Here is a 21827-nt window from a genome sequence, read left to right as displayed (position 1 = left end):
TCAAAAGTGTTTATTGCCTTGTTTTCAGAGCTTTTGTGTATGTGTGGAGATGGGACTGCAGTGTTCTTTCTGCAAGACCAAGCGGTTTAGCAAGCTGCATGTTGGCATCTGCGTTCAGATATCTTCTTGTTTAGTCAAGCAAAAGTGGCTGTAAATCAGATTTGGGAAGCTTTAAGGGTGTCTAAGTTTCATTTATGTTTTATAAAGCCTGAAAGCCTTTCCATTGGCACATGTGACATAGAACCACCCAGTTGCCATCTCAGGTGTGCCTTTGCAGGTGCAAAGCACACAAGGCTGCTCACTGGCTTTGGCAGATGTTGGCTTAGTGATGTGCACCAGTATTTTCAAGAGCAATCCATGGCTTTGAGTACAGGTTTGAGTTTTGTAGCTGATACTTTTGCTGGCTGTCCTGTAAAGTAACTGTCTGAATTAAGGGGAATTGACATTTGGTCTTTCCTCACCAGTGATGTCCATAGGCAGCTTCAGTGATCGTTTCTTAACAATCTTTCTAGATTTCTTGATTTCTTCCTTCCATTCTGCTTTTTCTCTTTTTTTTTTTTTTTTTTTTTGGTCTTAAAATTATTTTCCTCAGAATGAGATGAGACCTCAGTTGATGACTTTTGAAACTTTGGTTTTCCATAATACAGGTTTTCTGGTACACAGGAGGAGGTGAATGATGCTGAGTAGTGTGGTCCATTCCAATGTGGGTATGCAATGAACCAGGCATTTCTCAAAATCAAATGCTGATTAGATTGATAAAATACATACAGCAAAGGAGCAGATTAGAATTTTAGTAATTTACCAGATGAGCTCAATTCTATGATGAGTCATTAATTTCTAAAATATAATTTACTGCCATAGACTATGATTATTCCTTAGCCACAGGACTCAATCATTATTTTTCTCTATACAGCGTTTAGAAACTGTTAAAGCATTTGACAGGTGAATAAAAGATTCAGCCCTTTCTCCAAAGAACATAAGCGTTGTCTGCACAGTAGAGTGACATTGTTTTAACTTGCCTTTCTTCTTAAGTCAGTGTAGTTAGCTAGTACAGCAGTTGCATCTCTCAAGTTAAACTGTGCTTAAAAATAGTTTACTTTGTAAATGTACGTATTTAGGTTAAATCAATAAGGTCAAGTAAGGCATCCTTGAACTGACGTAAATGTCCCTGGAGTGTTGTGCTGTAGTAGCTCTACACCCATCTGACTTTCAGCCTGGTTTGCAGTTTTCTCTTGTGTACAGAACCATGGAGTACGTTTACTCCTTGGCTTTGGGAGGAGTTGGCGGTTTCCACCAATGTCATTGTGACCTGGATTTAATTTCCAAACCACAGAGGTGATTTGTGAAGATGGCCTGCTTCTGGAGGATAGGGATGAGGCCATCCCTTGGGCCAGCACAGGCTGTGTGCTATGTAGGGGCTGTACTCAGGTCCTGGCAGGAGCCCATGGGCAGTCCTGGGTGGTACAGCCTGGTAGTGGCATGATCTGAGCCACAGTGGTGGGATTTGCTTGTGATGGATGGGTTGGAAAGCTTACATGGAGTTGTCTCCTGCCAGTTTGAGAGAGACCTTCCAACCAATGGGCCCAGGTAGGTTTGGAAGGGAAGGTTTGTTGTGCCCCTTGGTGAGGCTCATAAAACAGCTGCAACTAGGAGAAATACTTAAATGATGAAGGCTGTCAAACAGAACCACACTGCTTCTGCTGCGTGTGTTTCAGTGATGGAGGGTGCTACATCTGAGCAGCTTCAGCACTGGTGAGCCCAGCGGTTAGATGATGACTAGATGACATCTCTCCATAACTTCCTATGGGATGCTGCCTATGTGGACTAAGTCAGAATCATGGGATATGCACCTGGCAGGTTTTCCAGACTTGTCTTCTGATATACCTTGGGAAGCTGATGAACTTGGAGCGCATCCCCTGTTCTTGCCTTCCCTGTGAGTAACAGCTGGTGGCATGTGGCTGTCACACATACGTGTGTGCACATCTACCCTCCTGAAAGCTGCCTTGTACTGTCCAGCAGTGTCGCTTTGTTCCCAGATGCCTCAAAATCCTGCCTTGATTAGGTTTCTCCTTGTACAGCTGGGAAGAAGAGGTGGGTGGGGGATAAACTTCATAAGGGCAAAGTAACAGTAGAAGGAAACTTAAATGGATTTGTTCATTATAAAACAAAGTGTAGTAAAGTTGGTTTCTCTCTTTAATTCTGCCATCACTTCATCTGACCTTGAAGAAGCCAGCAGACTTCTGCGAGGTTCATTTCTTCATCTGGAAAGCAAGTGTAGCTGTGTATCTCTGTGTCACTGGGAAGCTTAATTGAGTGTTTCTTAATGTACTAATTGAATCTCAATTACATGCCCGCTTAGTGTTCTGTTAGAAAAAGGAAGGAGATTTTTGTGTGTGTGTGTGTGTGTTTGCAAGCAAATAATGATCATGATTGCATTCTTTAAAAAAATACAGATCCCCTTATTGTTTTGTTGTTGTTTGTTTGAAGCGATCTATCAACCTTTTAGGCAGGTTCACTGGATTATATTTGTAATGAGTTTCACCCTTACCACTTCATGAGCATGGCCAGTGTGGCACATGGAAGTGGAACATGATTCATCTCCTCAGCATGCCGGTGCTCATAGTGCTGCAGTCTCTGCTAGTGGGTACTGGTGCACAATAGCAGTTAATAAGATTGTCAGAAATCTGTTAGGTGACAGCTAACTAAATTAGCAGGCTCTCGTATGTGTATTCGATGGAATTATTGGCACTGATTCATGAAAAGTCGGAGCCTTTGAAATTCTCACTTTAAAAATTTTATGTCCTGTTCCTCAGCAGATGTGCTGACCGGCTTATTGTCTCCATGGTAACAAGGTTTCATTTTTAAAATAGCCTAAAGTCACAAAAGAGAAGTCAGATATTAATAGCATAAGCAGCGTAGGTACGAATAAAAAATAGGATTTGGCTATCCCTCACCCAAAATTTCTGGTATTTGGGAGCTGTCTGTCTCTTTGTACATACTGTGGGTGTTTGTTTAAATGTATTTTTGTAGTGTGACCTATAAAATTAATTTTCTTTATTCATTCAGTGTTTTTACAATGAAATATTTACATGATTACAGTAACACTTAGAATACCAGCATAATACCTAATACAGAATACTTAATAGGTAACCATTAAAAAAATCTCTTTACCAACATGGACAGCCTACAACAGTCTAATGCAAGGTGCCCTTACTGTCCCCCTTTCTGTGATGGGGAGACTGGAGGCAGAAGTGCTGCATGACTTGATAAACCCTGTGCTAAAGTGAGGTCTTGGGACCCTGGGCAGCTTCGTGCGCACTTCCCATCACCTGCCACCTTCTGACTGTCTCACCGAGGTTTTTCACCCCCAATACTTTTGCTGTACAGTAACAGATCGTGTGAAACTCCAGTTGTGTGATTATAGTGTAACCCCTCAGATTAGAGCCTTTTTAGCAGATTTTCAGAGTTCAAGCCAGGCACAGGCACTGCCTGCCTTTGCTGTCATGCAGTTTCTATGGACACCAATGGTTCGTGTCAAGTGCAATCTCAGTGCAATTGTCTGTGCTGAATATGGAGGAAGCAGAGATGATTACATGGGACTCCAAACCTGTATTTGTTAAAATATGTTCTGTTGCTTTGAAAAGAATACCGTAGAGACAGAAATAGCTTTTTCCTAAAATCCTTAGGCCTTTGGAGACCCACAGAGTTGGAAAAAATAGCTTCTTACCACCTTCCTGTTGGTTTCAGGGTTATATGGGAAAACCTGACATGTATAATCTTCAAAATTCTGTTTTAAAAAATAATAAAACAGAGTTCTAGCAAAATAAAATTTAGGTGGGAACTTCTTCAGCCACTTAAGATGTTAAAAAGATCTCCCATTGAAGACAGCTTTTGCAGTGCTGTCTTCAATGTGTGTATGTAATAAGAAAAATCAGAAAGTGATTCTGATAATTGATGTCACATAGTTTGACAGTTGATGAAAGATGTAAAAAACGTGTTTAGAGAGTCTGAATAACAACATATCTCTTGGCTGTTGTATTAGTTTTTGGTGCCTTGTGATGAGGTCTCCAGCTGTCTCTGATGGCTTGGGGCAGAGTGGGATGGCTAATAGACAGGTCTTACATGCCTTCCTCTACCCCTCTGTTAAAACTGGATGCTTTCTAAAGCATGGGGAGGAGGGACGGAGATCCCCTTCTGCCCCAGTTCTCTGTCCCTGCAAGTCACCTGTGATGAGTACGAATAAAATGTATTTTTGCCGTGAACTGACTTGATCATCTTTCACGAATCACATGGCTTGTAAAAGGGTGCCGTTCCTGTATGCCACTTGCGAGTCTTGGTGTCAGCATTGCCACAGGGACCTTCTCTTAGGTCAGTGGTCCCACACCAGTCTCTGTGCTTTCTGCTGTTTGCAAAGTGACTTGCATGTGTTTTTTCATGAGATCTGGCCCTTAGCATGTTAAATGCTTTAAAGTACTAGGGTAAAAATACATCTTGGTAGTTACACTCCTGTCACATTCTCTCTTAATAATAAATGCTCTTTGCACTCTGTTTCCTTGACACTTTTTGCAATGAGTATCACAGTTTTTGGGAAAATCTTTTTTGTTCTATGTAAGAGATTCAGTGTCCTTAAGTAAGAAAGAGTGGTTGGTGAACACTGGGTTCTGATGACTATGTGCTGCTTGGGGGTCTGGGTTATGGCATCTTTCCTTGAACAGAATAAGCAATATTCTATCTGTAATCTTCATTTGGTTTTACTCATACTCTGTTTCTGCTCTCATTTGTTTTTTTATGACGGTCATTCTCTGGACTGACGATTTTAGTGCTTAACTAGCTTATATAATACATCATTTTTCCATTAATATGTACAGACAGCAGGAGCTGTCACTGTGCCTCAGTATTTCTTTAGGTTAGTGCACTTAATGCATTTTGATATCCCTTACAGGATTTAGTAACCCGATTCAGATAATGTAGTAAAATGCTACAGATCAGAATTTTGAAAACGCCTTTTGAAAACTCTTGTTTCTATGAAAGTCAAGATAATCCTTTCATTGGGATAATCTGGTAGCTTCTACTCAGTCATATTCCAGTAATTTTGCACATTTCAGCTGTAGAAAGATTTCCAGTGGTTTGTTCTCTGGGAGGAAGAAGAGGCAGTGTGGTGAGGCAGTGTGGTGGGCAGCTCTGTAATCAAATTCCCATTGGGGCTGGAGGAAGTGTCCTCCTGAAGCACTCCTCCTGTGGTGATTATTTTGTGGGGGGAATTTTCTTTCAGCTGAAGTTGTAGAGGTCTGCGTTTTCAGGCAAAGTAGTATATTCTGTTTGTGTAATGCCTACAAAAATTACTTCTTTATCAGAGTTTGTTTATATTTTTATTTATTTATTATTATTTATTATTATAAGCATTTCATGAAGAAAATGCAACTTCGTGGTGTTTTAGGGACATTCCCAGTATTGCTGACTGTGCTTCATGTGGCCCTTTGGTTTTGTTTCTTCTGCTTTCCATTAAGAACTGCTCTGTACTACTTCTTTGGTGGGAATACACTGGGTCTTGTGAACTAAAACCAAGCGTATGCCTGAATTACCATAGGCAGGAGAGACTTGTAAGGGCACTTACCTGTGTGCTGAAAGAGGAGGTGGCACTTCTGGCATGGTTTCAGGAAGCCAAGCTGTTCCATGGTGCATGTCTCTTTACAAAGAGAAAGGTAGATTACTTTATGGTTTTCCAACCAAATTATACAAATTATATCTTTGATTTGGATTTTGCTTGCCCAGATTCTTGTGGTGAGATTTATTCTTGAATTTGTACCCTATGGGTTCAGTGGTATGTTGTCCTGTGTAAGACCTCTGTGGTGACATCACACATGAATGTTCTACTCCAGTTTTTGTGAAGTGTTTTTGGAGCCTTTTATGGCTGTGGCACAATGGCACTTTTATGGCTGTGGCACTATGGTACCTTGAAGTTCATGACTGGAAGTTTTGTATTAGGAATTAGCTGAAATAAAATTCTGCTGAAATTCATCTGCAAGTTCTGCTAAAGCATCTATGTGTGTTATGGCAGTTTTTGTGATCACATTTAGAAATGAAGGACGTATCTACAAATACTGCAGAAGCGAAGTGGTTATACTTAGAAATGGAGATCCTTTCCCTCTGCCTTCCCTGGTTAATATGCCGAGTCAGATACTCCTGAGCCCCTCCAGTGGCAGATTCTCCATGGCCAGCCGGCAGCGCAGCACTGGTCATAGACACTGAGTCACAAAAGGGATGGTTTCTTCTTAAATACAGAAGATGTGGAGGACTGAAAGGAAAGCTCATCCAAACTCAGTTCTTCCTGTAGACTGGTTTGCCTGATCTGCTTTGCCTGGAGGGGCATTTGTTCCTTGACTGATCTCTTCTTAGCAATCGAAACTGATTTTCCCATTAGGAGACATTTCAGATCTGGTCTGTTCCCACCCTCCTCTCTTAAAGTGAAAAAAAAAATACATCGACACTAGGCATTTCTTAGGGCTTAATGATCTGTTGGGTCGTATGTTAGACATCCAGCCAGTCATTAATCTTCAAACTGCCTGGTACCAATTATGGCTTAAATATTATTCTCCTCTTTTGGCTTTGATCATCTTGGGCCATTAGGAGCATCTTCATTTCCCTCTCTCCCCTCCCCACATGTTGGCGTCCTGGGGAGAAAGCCTCCATCACACAGGCAATAACAGGAGCTGCTCCAACACAATGGCTGTGGATATATGACATGTGTGACCTGGGGGTGTTAGACGGGAGAGTTGGTGGCAGCAGTGCTGAGTGGCAGCAGTAACGAAGCTTACCCCCACGTTTCTGCAGACTGTGATGGGAGGAGAGGGAATTCAGGACTACTGAGTATAACCTACTTCCTCAGAGAAAAGGGTCAAGTTGGAGACAGAGAAATGAAGGATGGGATGGGGTTAAAAAGGCATCGGAAAGGTGAAAGAAGAGGATATGGTAGAGCCAGGACCTTAGTTAGAGCATGGGTTGAGTGGTGGGTAGGAAGGGTATTTGTGAAATGAGGGGAGGATTGAGCAGGTTTAGAAGTGACATACTGGACGTGTGGGTAAATGGGTGTCACCACGTGCCAGCTTTGTGTAATCCTTTCCTTCCTGCCTCAGTCACCCCTTTTTAAACTAGTATCCCTCTTCTGCCATTGTTTCTCCTCCCATCACGGAATTGCTGTCCTTTCATGGCATTCACTCACAGTGCTCTTGTGCTGCCTCCTGCAGCTCAAGGCTCTGTTTTTCTTCTCTGGCCTCTTCCAACTCCACTGTTGTCATTCTTGTCCTACTCTGAAAACTCCTTCTGGTCACTGCCCTTGGCTTGTCTGTCTTCTCTCACCCCGCGTGCCTTTCTTTCCTCTACACTTGAATTTCAGCAGCTGCCTTATTACCCAGTTTTGTACAAGTCAAAACCAGTAGAAAGAAGGGTAATCACAGATTTTTACTGAAGTAACTATTAAAATTTAACTAAGCACAGTATGTGGGATTTTTTTGTTTACCTTTTTCCTGGGAATGTTGTTACTCTTTTTTATCTCATGTTCTGTAAGTCACATCTTGTATTTCTTTTTTAACGCTGATAATGGACTCAGCATGTTGTGATGCTTGCTCCCTAGCTAATGAGAGCTGCCCTGTGTACAGAATGGCAGCCATCAAATTAGCTAAGTGAAAAGATAAGCAGTTAAAAATCAAAACAAAACCCCCAAACCTCAAAAACTCAATAAAAAACATGGGCAGAGAAAAAGGCAAGAAGGAAGTATGAAAGAGGGGACTATGAACATATCTCTATATCGTATCTAGAACATGTCTCTAGCTGGCTTGCAGCTTTCCAAGGGAAGTCACCACCCAGTCAAGAGTAAGAACCTTATTTACTGCAGAAAGAGATATTATGAAACAAAATTAAGATAGGGGAATTCTAACAAAATTACTGTAATGATCATAGAGTCCTGGCCTGTTCCAGTCATATACTGTCTTGGCATGAAGGACCCAAGGGTGAGATGTGTGGCTTGCAGTAGGCCGCATGGCAGGATGTTAAGATGCAGGAGACAAAAGACAGAAAGACAACTGTTGGTGTCACCCTTTTTTTGCATTTTCTTAAATCTATTTTTTTCTTTTTTCTTTTTTTTTGCCTTTAAGTGAAAGCATGAATTCCCAGTCTTAATGTTTAGCCACCAAACACCAACCTCAAGGAGAAAAGACTAAATAGAAGAAGTTGCTTTATTCTCAGTCATGTTCAGTAGTCAGGAGATAGACAGCATTTGCTGTCAAACATATGATCTTCAGAGCCCAAAAGTACATTAGAAGCCCTCCTTCTTAGGATTCTTATAATGAAATTGCTTCTCATTGTAAATGCTGAAATAACTATTACAGAGGCTCATTTTGTCTTCTGAACAGCGGTGCAAAGAGTAGAATACAGTGTGTCCCTGCTGTGCAATGTTCACCCTTTATCCTCGTCTGTTTCCGTTCATTTCTAATGCACTGTCCTCTTGTTAGATGTGGTGGTACAAATGTGTTACTGATGTTCTTAGTGTATGTCTTGGTGCAAGCTTTGTATTTCTTATTAGTGCCTATCTATTGCTCAGCTTTTTGTTGAACAACTGGAACATGGTTAATTCTTTCCCCATCTGTGCTTAAGGAAAGACCTGTGGACTTGACAGAAGCCGTGCTGCTTGTATTACAAGGCAATGCCTGTGCATTTTGCACTCCATTCAGTCAACAGGGTAATTGCTCATAATGGAGTTTTTATTCTGTGTATCAGGTTCATGTGGGTTTTATTCGTGTTTGAAGCAAAGGTATTTATTCATTTAATGCACTTAAGGATTTTTCTGCTTTAGACCGTTAACAAGTAATTGAGCAGCTTACATCTCTCCATGACAAATCTCCTAATATTTTAAACTTCTGGGTAATGTTGTGCTTTAGGTCCTCTCTGAGATTAGTGCTGGTGATTCAGAAAGACTTCTGTATTCTTTTGTTAACTGTGGTCATTGAAAATGAAGTAACTGAAAAGTCATCACACAACCAACCTCTCACCAGAGAACAGTACGTTTCCCAGCTCTCTGGATCACATGTGTGTGTCAAACTTGCAATTCTTTCACGTATAAATACTTCACCTTCCTTTTTGCAGATGACTCTGTTTTCTGGAATTGTTAAATGAGAGGTTACCACTTACATGCAGGGAAAACAGAAGTGTGATGAATTACAAGCCAGTGTAATTTATGCAGAAGCAGTGTGGGGGAAATGCAGCCCACTCTTGTTCCACATAAATTATGCATGTACCTCCTTGAAAATAGCTACAGAGGGTGTTCAGATTTTTTTGGCTAATGAATCATGCCCTAAATTTCTACAGTACATACATTGACTCAAGTATCTCCCTTTTGCCCCACCTTTTTTTTAGATCATCTATGAACTTTTGTTGAACGTGCCGCTCCGGATGCTTCTTTATTTTGCTTATAACAGACCTGTTCTTTTAAGACCCTGTTTTTATAAGGGGCTCATGAATTTACTACTTCTCCCAGAGCCTTCCCACATGAGAGTTTACGTTTTATGCTTTGGACATCTCTGAAGAGATCCCTTGGCTGTTGTAGTAAGGATGTATGTGAATAAATATGTTTATGAAGATGCAGCCTGCCCTTGTGTTGCAAACAATTCACAAAGAAAGCAGCTGTCCACTATGCAGTGTATATGCTTGGTATAATGTATAAATATAATATTTATTTGGCCATAAGCTAGTGAAGCTTGGGGGTGGTTAGAGGAATGCTGCATATAGCCCTGGTAGGGCTCTGGTCTGAACTTCAGCTCAGGAGCAGTTGCAAAGCCAGAGCTCCCTCTACTAGACAGCAGTGTTAAGAGCACCAGCCAGGAAGAAGCAATTTCGGAAGGGCTTAGAGAAGTGCTTTGAGGAGAATTTGGAAGATGAGGAACAGTTGTTTGGAACATGAGAAGATGGAACAGCTTTGGACCTAAAATCAGCTTGCTACAAGGATACAGAATGTTATGGAAAGAACAAGTTAAAGAGAAGTGTGATTTTCATTATAATAAAGGTGTGGGTAGACCAGTGTAGGCAAGCCTGGGAGAGGGGGTGGCAGGAGGCTTCGGCTGGAGTGGAGGAGCAGAGATGTGAGGGAGAAAGGGCTTTAGTGGCGAGGAGGGTGGGGGCAGTCATGGAAGACCATTTTGATTTTGTCATGGATGTGGAAAAAGCAATTTCAAGATGCTAAAGAGAGGTACTCGGTATAATTTATCGTCATGTGTTAGGAGCCTGCCTAGGATATTTATAGTTGATCTCATGCGTGCTTTCTTGAATATTTTTCTGTGAGTTTTTTCCCTGGTTTATGTTAGTTTTTAAGCACAAGTATTTATCTTCCTTTGATGTGTCTAAGCAAACAGTGATTGCGTATTTTCTTGCCTCTGTCCTGCTCTTCCTGAAATCAGTGAGGGTCTTTCATGTGCAAAGCAAGCAGGACTGCATGAGCTAATAACACAAATGGATTTTTTTTCCCTTGCCTGCGTTGTCAGTAAATTGAAGTTTGCTGCCCCTGCACGTCTATGTTTTGAAAAATGAAGAAAAAAATTTGTGGGAATGGTACCAAAACCAATTTAGTTCCCAACAGAAAAATGAAATAGGATTGGCTCAGGGGAATGACATATGACATCATTTGGCCAGTCATGTTTCAAAGCGATGTGATTAGAAAAAGTAGGTTTTGTATAGTCTAGTCATCTAGGTAGCAGTGGGCTGATAAACTCTCCTGTTGATGGTTTGCATGATAAAAACAGTGCTAGGTCTTGCAACTTGACATTTAAGGGTTCCATGTGGATGGATAATAAGACATTTCACTAGCCAGTGAGAATAATTATCTTCTGGAGTTGTTCAGCCACTGTCTTTCAGGTGGAGAATTCCTTGCCACAGGATGCTGTGGGGGAAAGAACCCAAACCAAAATGAAGTAGATCAAATCAAAAAGGGAACAGACAAACCATCAGGAGAGAAATCTTTTCACAGGCTGTCAAGTACTTGGCTACAATTCCTGGCTTTCGGATGGAGCCAAATCACGGGTGCTCAGAGGACACAGCGATTTCCATGAATGACCTCAGCAATGCCCTAAGCAAGGTCATGTCATGTCATAGAATCATAGAATCATTAGGGTTGGAAAGGACCTTAAGATCACCTAGTTCCAACCCCCCTGCCGTGGGCAGGGACACCTCACACTAAACCATGTCACCCAAGGCCTTGTCCAGCCTGGCCTTGAACACTGGCAGGGATGGAGCATTCACAACCTCCCTGGACAACCTATTCCAGTGCCTCACCACCCTAACAGGAAAGAATTTCCTTCTTATATCCAATCTAAACTTTCCCTGTTTAAGTTTTAACCCGTTATCCCTTGTCCTGTCACTACAGTCTCTAATGAAGAGTCCCTCTCCAGCATCCCTATAGGCCCCCTTCAGATACTGGAAGGCTGCTATGAGGTCTCCATGCAGCCTTCTCTTCTCCAGGCTGAACAGCCCCAACTTCCTCAGCCTGTTTTCATATGGGAGGTGCTCCAGTCCCCTGATCATCCTCGTGGCCCTCCTCTGGACTTGTTCCAACAGTTCCATGTCCTTTTTATGTTGAGGACACCAGAACTGCACACAATACCCCAGGTGAGGTCTCACAAGAGCAGAGTAGAGGGGCAGGATCACCTCCTTTGACCTGCTGGTCACGCTCCTTTTGATGCAGCCCAGGATACGGTTGGCTTTCTGGGCTGTGAGTGCACACTGAAGCCGGCTTATGTTCAGTTTCTCATCGACCAACACCCCCAAGTCCTTCTCCGTAGGGCTGCTCTGAATCTCTTCTCCTCCCAGCCTGTAACTGTGCCTGGGATTGCTCTGACCCAGGTGTAGGACCTTGCACTTGGCATGGTTAAACCTCATGAGGTTGGCATTAGCCCACCTCACAAGCGTGTCAAGGTCCCTCTGGATGGCATTCCTTCCCTCCAGCGTATCAACTGAACCATACAGCTTGGTGTCATTGGCAAACTTGCTGAGGGCGCACTCAATCCCACTGTCCATGTCAGCAACAAAGATGTTGAACAAGACTGGTCCCAACACCGATCCCTGAGGGACACCACTCGTTACTGGTCTCCAGCCGGAGATTGAGCCACTGACCACAACTCTTTGCGTGCAGCCATCCAGCCAGTTCTTTATCCACCGAGTGGTCCATCTTTCAAATTGATGTCTCTCCAATTTAGAGACAAGGATGTCGTGTGGGACAGTGTCGAATGCTTTGCCCAAGTCCAGGTAGATGACATCAACTGCACTACCCCTGTCCATCAGTTCTGTAGCCCCATCATAGAAGGCCACCAAATTGGTGAGGCTGGATTTCCCCTTAGTGAAGCCATGCTGGCTGTCACCAAGCACCTTGTTGATTTTCATGTGCCTTAGCATGCCTTCCAGGAGAATCTGCTCCAAGATTTTGCCAGGCACACAGGTGAGACTGACTGGTCTGTAATTCCCCAGGTCATCCATTTTCCCCTTCTTGAAAATGGGGGTTATATTTCCCTTTTTCCAGTTGTCGGGAACTTCACCTGACTGCCATGATTTCTCAAATATGATGGCCAGCAGCTTTGCAACTTCATTTGCCAGCTCCTTCAGGACCCGTGGATGGATCTCATCAGGACCCATGGACTTGTGCATGTTCAGATTTTTAAGACTGTCTCGAACCAGTTCCTCTCCTACAGTGGGTGCAAGGTCTTCATTCTCACAGTCCCTGCATCTGCCTTCCAAGACTTGGGTGGTTTGGTCAGAGCCTTTGCCAGTGAAGACCGAGGCAAAGAAGTCATTCAGAACCTCAGCCTTCTCCAAATCCCGTGTAGCCAGTTCTCCCGAGAGCTTCCTGAGGGGGCCTACGTTCTCCCTAGTCTTGTTTTTTATTTGCTACATATCTGTAGAATCCCTTCCTGTTACCTTTAATACCTCTAGCTAAGTTTAATTCTAACTGAGCCTTAGCTTTCCTAACCTGGTCCCTAGCTTCCTGGACAACATCCCTGTACTCTTCCCATGCCACCTGTCCTTGCTTCCACTTATTATAAGCCTCTTTTTTCAATTGAATTTTCCTCAGGAGCTCCTTATCCATCCAAGGAGGTCTCCTGGCCCTCCTGCTGCACTTCCTTCTGGTTGGGATGCAACACTCCTGAGCTTGCAGCAGGTGATCCTTGAATATCAACCAACAGTCTTGAGCCCCCATACCCTCTAGGGCTGTATGCCATGGAACCTTACTAAGCAGGTTCCTGAAGAGGCCAAAGTCTGCTCTTTTGAAGTTCAGGGCAGTGAGCTTGCTACACGCTCTTCTCTCTGTCCTGAGGATCTCAAATTCGACCATCTCATGATCGCTATAACGAAGGCTGCCCTGGAGAGTCACATTTCCAACCAGCCCTTCCCTGTTGGTGAGCACAAGGTCAAGCATGGCACCTCTCCTTGCTGGCTCCTCTATTACTTGCAGAAGGAAGTTGTCTTCCGCACAATTGAGGAACCTCCTGGATTGCTTGTGCCGGGCTATACCGTCCTTCCAACAGATGTCAGGGTGGTTGAAGTCCCCCATGAGAACAAGGTCCTGCAAGCGTGAGGCTTTTCCAATCTGTCTATGGAGTGCTTCATCTGCAGGTTCTCCTTGATCAGGCGGTCTGTAACAGATCCCCACAGTAATGTCTCCCATAGCTATATTCCCTTTAACCCTGACCCACAAACTCTCTGTGGACTGCTCACCTGTCCCCAGAGAGAGTTCCATACTCTCCAGCCTATCCCTAACATAAAGGGCAACTCCCTCTCCCCGCCTGCCAGGCCTGTCTTTTCTAAAGAGCCTGTAACCTTCCATTCCAACACTCCAGCCATAGGAGCCATCCCACCATGTTTCTGTGATGCCTATTATATCACATCCCCATAGACGTGCACACATCTCTAATTCCTCTTGTTCGTTCCCCATGCTACGGGCGTTTGTATACAGGCATCTGAGCCGAGCTCCAAATGAAGCCGGCTCATTGGCTGGAGCGGCTGGGATATCTCTACATTGCTCCAAGCATTTATTATAGGTGCTGGCAACTGACTGGGTGTGTTGGAATGGAATGATGACCCTCTCCCCCAGCACATCTAGTTTAAACCCTCCCTGACCTGTCTGGGAAGCCTCCTACCAAAACTGCTTTCACTTCTTTATCAGACCAGCTCCACCAGCCCCCACTAGACCTGGCCTACAAGCCTGGGTCCTGTGTTCAAGACACCCAAACCCCTGACTATGACAGCACCCTTTTAACCATTTATTAACCTGGCCAATCCTCCTAGCTTTTTTTAGGTCCTCCCCTGTATCCTGGAGAATTGATGAAAAGACCACCTGAGCTCCAGAGCCCCTAACCACCTCCCCCAGGGCTCTGTAGCCCTTTATGTTCTCCAGGCTACTACTATCTATATCCCTAGCACCCACATGCATCACCAGGAGTGGGTAATAGTCTGTGCGACTTACTGGAGCAGGCAGCCTCTCTGCCACATCCCCGATCCATGTCCCCGGTAGGCAGCACACCTCCCTTGAGACGGGGTCTGGCCGGCAGACAAGTGCTTCTGTCCCTTTCAGTGTAGAGTCCCCTACTACTACGACCCGCCGCTTTTTCCTAGCAGCACCAGTAGAGATCTTCTTTAGCAGTGCATCAGCCGGCTGTTTCTGGCTCGAGTGCGCTTCCTCATTAGCCCCCTGCAGGACAGCAAAGCGGTTCTGCGTGGGGACAGGGGATTTAGGGGGAAGCCCCTTGCTTTTGGTTGTCCTTTTCCTTCTTTTTTTGTTGTTTTTTTTTTTTTTTTTGTCACTAATTCCCGGGTTAACGGCCTCCTTCTTTCCTTCATGAGGGAGAGGTGAAGCTCGAGGCCCCTGCACAGTTTGGGCCTGGAGCAAGCATTCCTGCTTCCTCTCGGCTTCCCTGACATCTCGCAGCCTATTGACAGCATCCCGCAGCTCAGCCCCTGCTGCAGGAGGACCCCCACCAGGGAGCACCGAGCGCAGCCCTGCCCACTGTGCACCCTCCCCTCACCAGACCAGTGCAGGCACTCTCTCTCCTCTCTACACCCCGAGCTCTGCACTGCAGCCTCCCCTCTCGTCGGCTCTGTCTGGGTGCCTACGCTGGCCACCGCCGGGGCAGCCAGAGCAGAGCTCCCGGAGCAGGCCCTGCTCATAGGACGAGTGCTCAGCATCCCGCCCGCCTGCCCGCACAAACTGTCCTCCCCGCCGCGCTCCCTGGGGCAGGTTTTAACCACTCGGGGCTGGTGCCGCTGCCCCTGGCTCCGCCCCGTGTGAGTCAGCTGCTCGCTCTCGTCAGCTGAGCTGCCGGCTGCCGGGCGGGTCCTGTCGAGGACTTGAGGCTCCCTCGGTGACTCTTCTCGCTCTGAGGTGAGGCTCCTGGTCGCTGATCTCCCCCCCGCTCCGGTGTTGAAGGTGTCCTCTCTCGAGCTAAATGTCATGTCATGTCTTCCCAGTGGCTACTTGATGCTCCTTTTTTGTTTGTTATGGTTGTTGTTTCAGTTGTGTTCAGGCCCCCAGAGGCTACCTTTCCCGGTGCTGTGCAGCTGCTTATTCAGCCTTTTACTCCCCTAGTCTCCCCACTCAGTGTTGCTGTGTTTTGGAGTTTGTCTCCATTTTTGCATAGGCACATATTACTTTTTGAAGGCATATAGACCTTTTGCCTGCTGATACAAAACTATGTACTTGGAAATTGCATTCCCCCTGTGCTTGATACTCATGTTGAGCAATTTTATGGAAGTTTACACATAACGGACTATGATAATATTTTTGTCGCGACCTCCGTTTAGTACAAAGAGAAGATGTATGGCCATCATTAATGAAGAGGGTGGTAAAAAAGTGAAGTTACGGGGCAGTCTGTTGGGACTCAAGGCATGCATGCCTTATGAAAGGCAAGGCTTGGAGCATGAGGAGAGAGCTCCGTGCGCTGGGAAGAGGTGACTGTTCTCTGGACTTGCACTGCCGTATGGCTGCAGCATCTCTCCTTAGTTCATTCTGGAAATTATCCCTGTTTAGATATTTACACAATGCTACCTTTCTCCTAGTTCTTAGAAAAGTTCTCAATATTTAAAGACTACTTTTAAAAGAAAATAGTCAACCTGTAACAATTCAAAGAGCTCTTCAGCCAATTTTACTAATATCTTTGGGTGAAAATTGTCTTTTACAACTACCTAAAAGGTATCAGGTGTTGTTTCACTCATCTCCAGCTGCAGCTTCCACTCCCTATCTCCCCCAGGCTAGGCTGGGTCTCCAGCCTTACATGCAGTTTGGGCAGTTCCAGGCTTGAGTCTTTCCCAGTCCTTGCAGTTAATGTGTTTTTGTTCAGGTCTTATTCTCACTTGACAGGTGCTGGGATGCGGCAAGTGTGTGCCCCTGGCTGGGGCTGTGCTGGCTTTGCGCAGCAAGCAGGAGGAGGGCATGGCCACTCACGGGATGCCCTCGGAAGCCGCTGCCATTCCACTTCCACATCCAATACACTGTTTGTCAAACAAAGAAGCACTTAAGTTCAGGCCCTGCTAATCCAGCTGCTAGCAAGCAGTGAGAATGCATTGTATTAATTTACAGCATTAGTTCTGTGGGTTTTTGAAATTCAGCTACACATGGCTTTTGGAGATGGAAAACATTGCTGTACGCAGCAGTTTCAAGCCATGTTTTTTTTTCTTATTCAGGTCTATTATTAGAATACTTTACTTAATGCAATCACAAAATAAAATGCACTGTACAGATGGTTACTAGCTCTCTGGTATCCCCTTTCAGGACTGTTCACATTGATGAGTTCTGCTGTGTTCACCTATGTGTTACTGTTTTGTAGGAGGAAAAAACCTTTGTACCTGAAATGCAGGTACCTAAACCCCAACTTTTTAGGCCTGATGAACTTGCATTATTCCTATGGAAACAAAATGCCATGCAATGAAAAAAACCCACCAAAATTTCAAAACACTATTGGAAATTTGTGACCATCTGGAGGGAGAAGCCATGTAATGAGATGGCTGTGTGTTTACATAACAGTGGGAGCAAGGCTCAGATGCTGCTGCTCCTTAAATAGTAGCTCCCAAGGGGTTTGGCGGCTCCCTCATGGGTTTGACTCCCAAACTTGCCAGGGTGCTTCTGTGCCATGGGTGGCATTGGAGATTGCCAGTGTCCTGGAGGCTGGCCCACCTCCAGAGTCAGAGCACACTGATGGCAATGGCTATTCCCCCTGGCTTTGATTCTGCATCTTCCAGGACCAAGGTCCCTGGCTTTGCCTTGGTGTGCTTGTCTCAGTGCTGGATTTGCCGTTGGTGTTTCTTTATAGTGGCAGCATAATTATTGTTGTTACTTGACCCCAAATTCAGTGGTATCCATCTGATCCATCAGCTGGGCTTGGAAAATTGCAAGTCCAGCTTCCCTTTACAAGTCTTTGACATTTCTAATAGACCATGTTGCTCCTTATACTCCTGGTTATTGTCTTCAGTCTGGTGGCTACTGTACAGCACTCAGTCGATCAGCTTACCCATGTGGTGGGTATGTGCTCAGGCTGCTGTGCCCAGTGCCATATGCTCTGTTACAAGCCGTGCAATTTACTAGATGCCACAGTCCTTGCTGCTTTGCCCATCCTCCTTATGCATTATCTTCGCTGTGACTAATCTGGGTCAGATCTGTCTGTGCCCTGCTGTGATTACAGGGGGCAGATGCCTGCAGGAATCACCTCCTGGAGTGCAAAGCAGATCATTAGGTCTTCTGTGCATAAAGGGGGCAGACACAAATGACCTTGCTTTTCTGATGGATAGCCAGTGGTAATAATAATCTTCCAAAATGACAGAAATAGATCTTGTGTTTCCCCTGTAAATGGGAGCTAGGACATTTGGGCTGTAGAGGCAGAACCGTAGGGTCACAGCTCGGGGGGGATGCTGCTGGCTCATATCAGTCAACTGGCTATTGCCGTGGTCATGTTCTCATCATCAGTCATTTGTTATTCTACAAATGAATAACAACAAAAGACCACGGGAGTTGAGCCCAAACAGATGGGCTGTTGTCTAAAACATCAAATACTGGTTTAGGCTTCAGAAGTGTCTTTTTTGTTGTTATTGTTGCTGATTTTTATCTTGTGTGGCAGCAGAATTTGGAAGACTGGCTTAAGTTGAGTGCTGTCAGCAGTAGATCAACTCCAGTCCCTGTGCTGTGGATGGTCTCACCTGGCAGTTAGCTTGTATTGACACTGTCTTGCATGTTTTGTAGTCCTTCCACCCTAATACCATCAGTTAAGATATTTTGTAAAGATAGACAACACTGAATTTCATGGGAATTAAGTACCTGATCCTAGAAACAGGAGCAGCGTTTCAGATAAGTTTCAGACCTCCGAGCCATCAAAAGTCATTAATTAATGTGCATTTTAAAAGTTTTTCACAAAATTCTTTCTTTGTGTTTCAGGTAAGATTAACTTGGCAAAGCTGGCTTATCCGATGAGCACAGATTCTGATAGGTAAATGTGAATATAATACTAAGGGTAATAGTGTCAGTCACCAGCGTACAGGACAGATAGCTGGAGTTCTCTGTGCCCTTATCTTCTTGTGGTAGTGTTAAGATGAAGAGACTCTTGAATACTGAGAGGTGTTTTATCGCTTATCAAACACACAATTCTCATTTCTTAATAATCTCAGATAATGGCTTATAAAAACCACTTTTTTGACAGAACTGCATGCAGGAAAAAGTGTCAGGTGCACAGTTACTCGATAGCATGAGCTGTGCTTCTAGGTGGGCTAAAAACCTGCAGTTCTGGTAAAAGCCACAAGGTGGCGCTGTTACTTTAAGGCTTGCTGTGATAGTGTACTCCCCGAGCACCATGTCATCAAGTCTGTGACCTCCTTGTAATTAAAATGTAGTCTTCATATTTTGTAAAGTCATCAGCAGAAAGCTAGGCTTAGGCACAAACATCACAAGCTCAGTATCATTAATTTCCAAATGGTTGCTCCAGCTGATTTTTGGGAAGTAATTTGCAGTGCTGGATGTCTGGTAAAATACTGAGGTTATCTCATGGGACAGGAGTTACTGGGGCTGTGAGGAATGCTGCTTCCAGGAATGTCTCATTTTTGTAGCCCAGGTAGGAAAGACACAACTTCTCACTCCTGCTTTGAATTTATGTTTGGAGAATGCTAGAATGGTTTGAGTTGGAAGGGACCTTAAAGCTCATCCAGTTTCAACCTCCCTGCCATGGGCAGGGACACCTTCCACTAGACCAGGTTGCTCAAAGCACCATCAAGCCTGGCCTTGAACACTGCCAGGGATGGGGCAGCCACAACTTCTCTGGGCAACCTGTGCCAGGGCCTCACCACCCTCACAGGGAAGGGCTTATTCCTAACATCTAATTTAAATCTCTCCTCTGTAATTTTAAAGCCATTCCCCCTTTTCCTGTCCCTACCTGCCCTTGTCACAAGCCCCTCTCCAGCTCTTTTATTGGCCCCTTTAGGCATTGGAAGCTGCTCTAAGGTCTCCCTGGATCCTTCTCTTTTCCAGGATGAACAAGCCCAGCTCTCTTGGCCTGTCTCCATAGGAGAGGTGCTCCAGCCCTTATGCTGGGGTGGAGCTCCCAGCATAGGGAGGGGTGCTCCAGCTCCCCTCACATAGGGGAGGTGCTCCCTCCCCCTCCAGGCTCCAGCATCTCTGTGTCCTCCTCTGGACTTGCTCCAACAGCTTAACATCTTTCTAATGTTTCAGGCCACTTCTGTGGTAGGTGTTCAGCTTGCAGGATGCACAAGACAAAGTGAACATTCATGATTATAAAACATTTGTTATCTTCTTAAATGAAATATTTCCCATACCATTAAGCTGTAAAAGGGGAAGTGATTGTAATTTCTGGGCAGGATTCACAGCACTTTGTGGCTGCGTGAACTGAGCTGCAAAACCCCCAAAATAATTAAAATACTCCGCCAGCCTTCAAAACTGCTGCTTTATGGCCATGTAGATCTTTCCATGGGAGAAATGCTTTGGCCTTTGCCATGCCAGGCTCTGGCTCTCAGCAGACAGAGCTTCCCAGCTCTTATAACTTACAAATACCGACACTGCAGCTGCTGCCTTTCTCTTCTGACTTGGTTTCTATCCTACAACTGTAATGGGGATCCCTGTGACAAGGATTTTGCTTTTTTAGCACCTCTCGATAAATGTATGCAAATGACTAATATGTGCAGTTATAGTATATAAGGGCTAGTGATATATCAAGGATTGATGTTATGGAAGAAATAGTCAAGATGTTTTGAATGAGACATCTTGGACTGGTGATGGAAACTGAAAAGACAGTAGCATTTCTGTGTCAGCTGGGCACTAGGCTAGACCTCTTCCCCTTGCCTGCTGTCGTCCCGAACTCATTTCCTCCTGCCTGTGCATTGGGCTGTTGGATAGAAATCCCATGTTAGTACACAAACGGAGAAGTTTCTGTCCTCTTGGGCCACTCAGGTGGACTCTCTACTCTTCTTTATTCTCCATAATTAAGTATTTTTCCTGGAAAGAGCATTTTCTTCCCAGCAAGTAATTTTTTACAACAGACCATTGTGTAGGTTGTGTGTCTGTTTTCTAGGTGCCTGGAAAAGCTGATCCTCATTACACTCAAGCAGGTAAGGAGCCCAATTCTGACAACAGTCATGTATCTCCCAGACAGACAGATTTGATTTTGTTGTTGTTGGGGTTTTTTACCGCCTTTTCTCATCTGCACTCTCTGTTGTCTTCCCACAGTTACTGGGCAAACCCACAGATTAAAAGCAAACAAAAAACCCCTCTGATTGGATAAAGGCATTTTAAAAGCTGGAAAGGCAAATAAACAGCATGCTGTACACTCTTTGAAATATGTTCTCTGAAGGGGATATATATTAAAAAAATGTTTTCTGTGATGAGTTAGCATTCTTTGGGCATGCAATAGAAAGTGCTTGTTCAGTTCCACGTTTAGGACTCTGCTGACACACAGAGTTCCTGTGTGTGTCTCTTTCTCAGTCCCCAGCAAATACAGCCTCGTTGTCTTCATGCCAAGGTATTCTTGCTCAGTCCTCACATTGTTTGTTGCCTCTTGTTCGCAGCCAAAGAGTCCAACTCCAAATGCTCTGCCCAGGGAATGCTAGCACTGTGTTTCACACAGCTGACATCTGTATCAGCAGCTGTCTGAAACTCAGCCTCCTAAAGCCTCACTTATAAAAGCCTGCAATGCTTAAGCCGCTGATGAATAGGAACTGAAGAATAATCTTATGGTTTGTACTCCTCCATATGTATGTCCAAGCATTTGGGGTTTGTTTCTGTATTAACACCACAAACAACTATTGCCTTATTTTGGTGGGGTTTACTCAAAAGTGCTTATTGATTTCTTTTTGCCACCTTACAATGTCTGCACAGAGTGCGTTGGTGCTGGCTGACACAGTTTCATAGAAATATTTGTCCTGAGAGTAAAGGATGGGAATTACAGCACACACTTTTGGAAGAAGAAAATTACATCCTATCAGACCACAAATACACACCTAATTTACCATTAAACCTCTGCATTTGAAGCTCATAAAAGCCAGGGGCTGGAACACTGCACTTGTTTTGCCTGGTTTGTTTAGCTTATAGCACTGTGATATACTGATGTGCTTAGATATATAAATGCCTACCAGGCAACGCAGTAGGGAGCTGTAATATATGGTGGCACTGCTGAGATCTGGGGTTATGCAAAAATGATCGTAGGTTGTTTTTTTTTTTTTGGTTTTTTTTTTTGTTTTTTTACAAAAAAGCCGTAAGCTTTTGGCTTTTCTTCCAGATTAAATTGTAAAAACAAAAATTGGTGAAGGCA

At 44.4% G+C, this 21827-nt stretch overlaps 1 protein-coding gene across 4 annotated transcripts in view; it reads left to right on the top strand.

Moving 5' to 3' along the window:
* CACNB4 (calcium voltage-gated channel auxiliary subunit beta 4) overlaps window positions 1-21827 on the top strand; it is a 112044-nt gene that overhangs the window by 5025 nt on the left and 85192 nt on the right. The gene's annotated exons all lie outside the window — the stretch shown is intronic.

The sequence above is a fragment of the Pezoporus wallicus genome, unplaced genomic scaffold (genome assembly GCF_028554395.1).
Source record: "Pezoporus wallicus isolate ANWC-B61680 ecotype Strahan unplaced genomic scaffold, APGP_CSIRO_Pwel_v1 contig_736, whole genome shotgun sequence".
Lineage (NCBI taxonomy): Eukaryota > Metazoa > Chordata > Aves > Psittaciformes > Psittacidae > Pezoporus > Pezoporus wallicus.
Note: the sequence above shows the minus strand (reverse complement) of the source record. Positions and strands in the feature narration are given on the sequence as shown.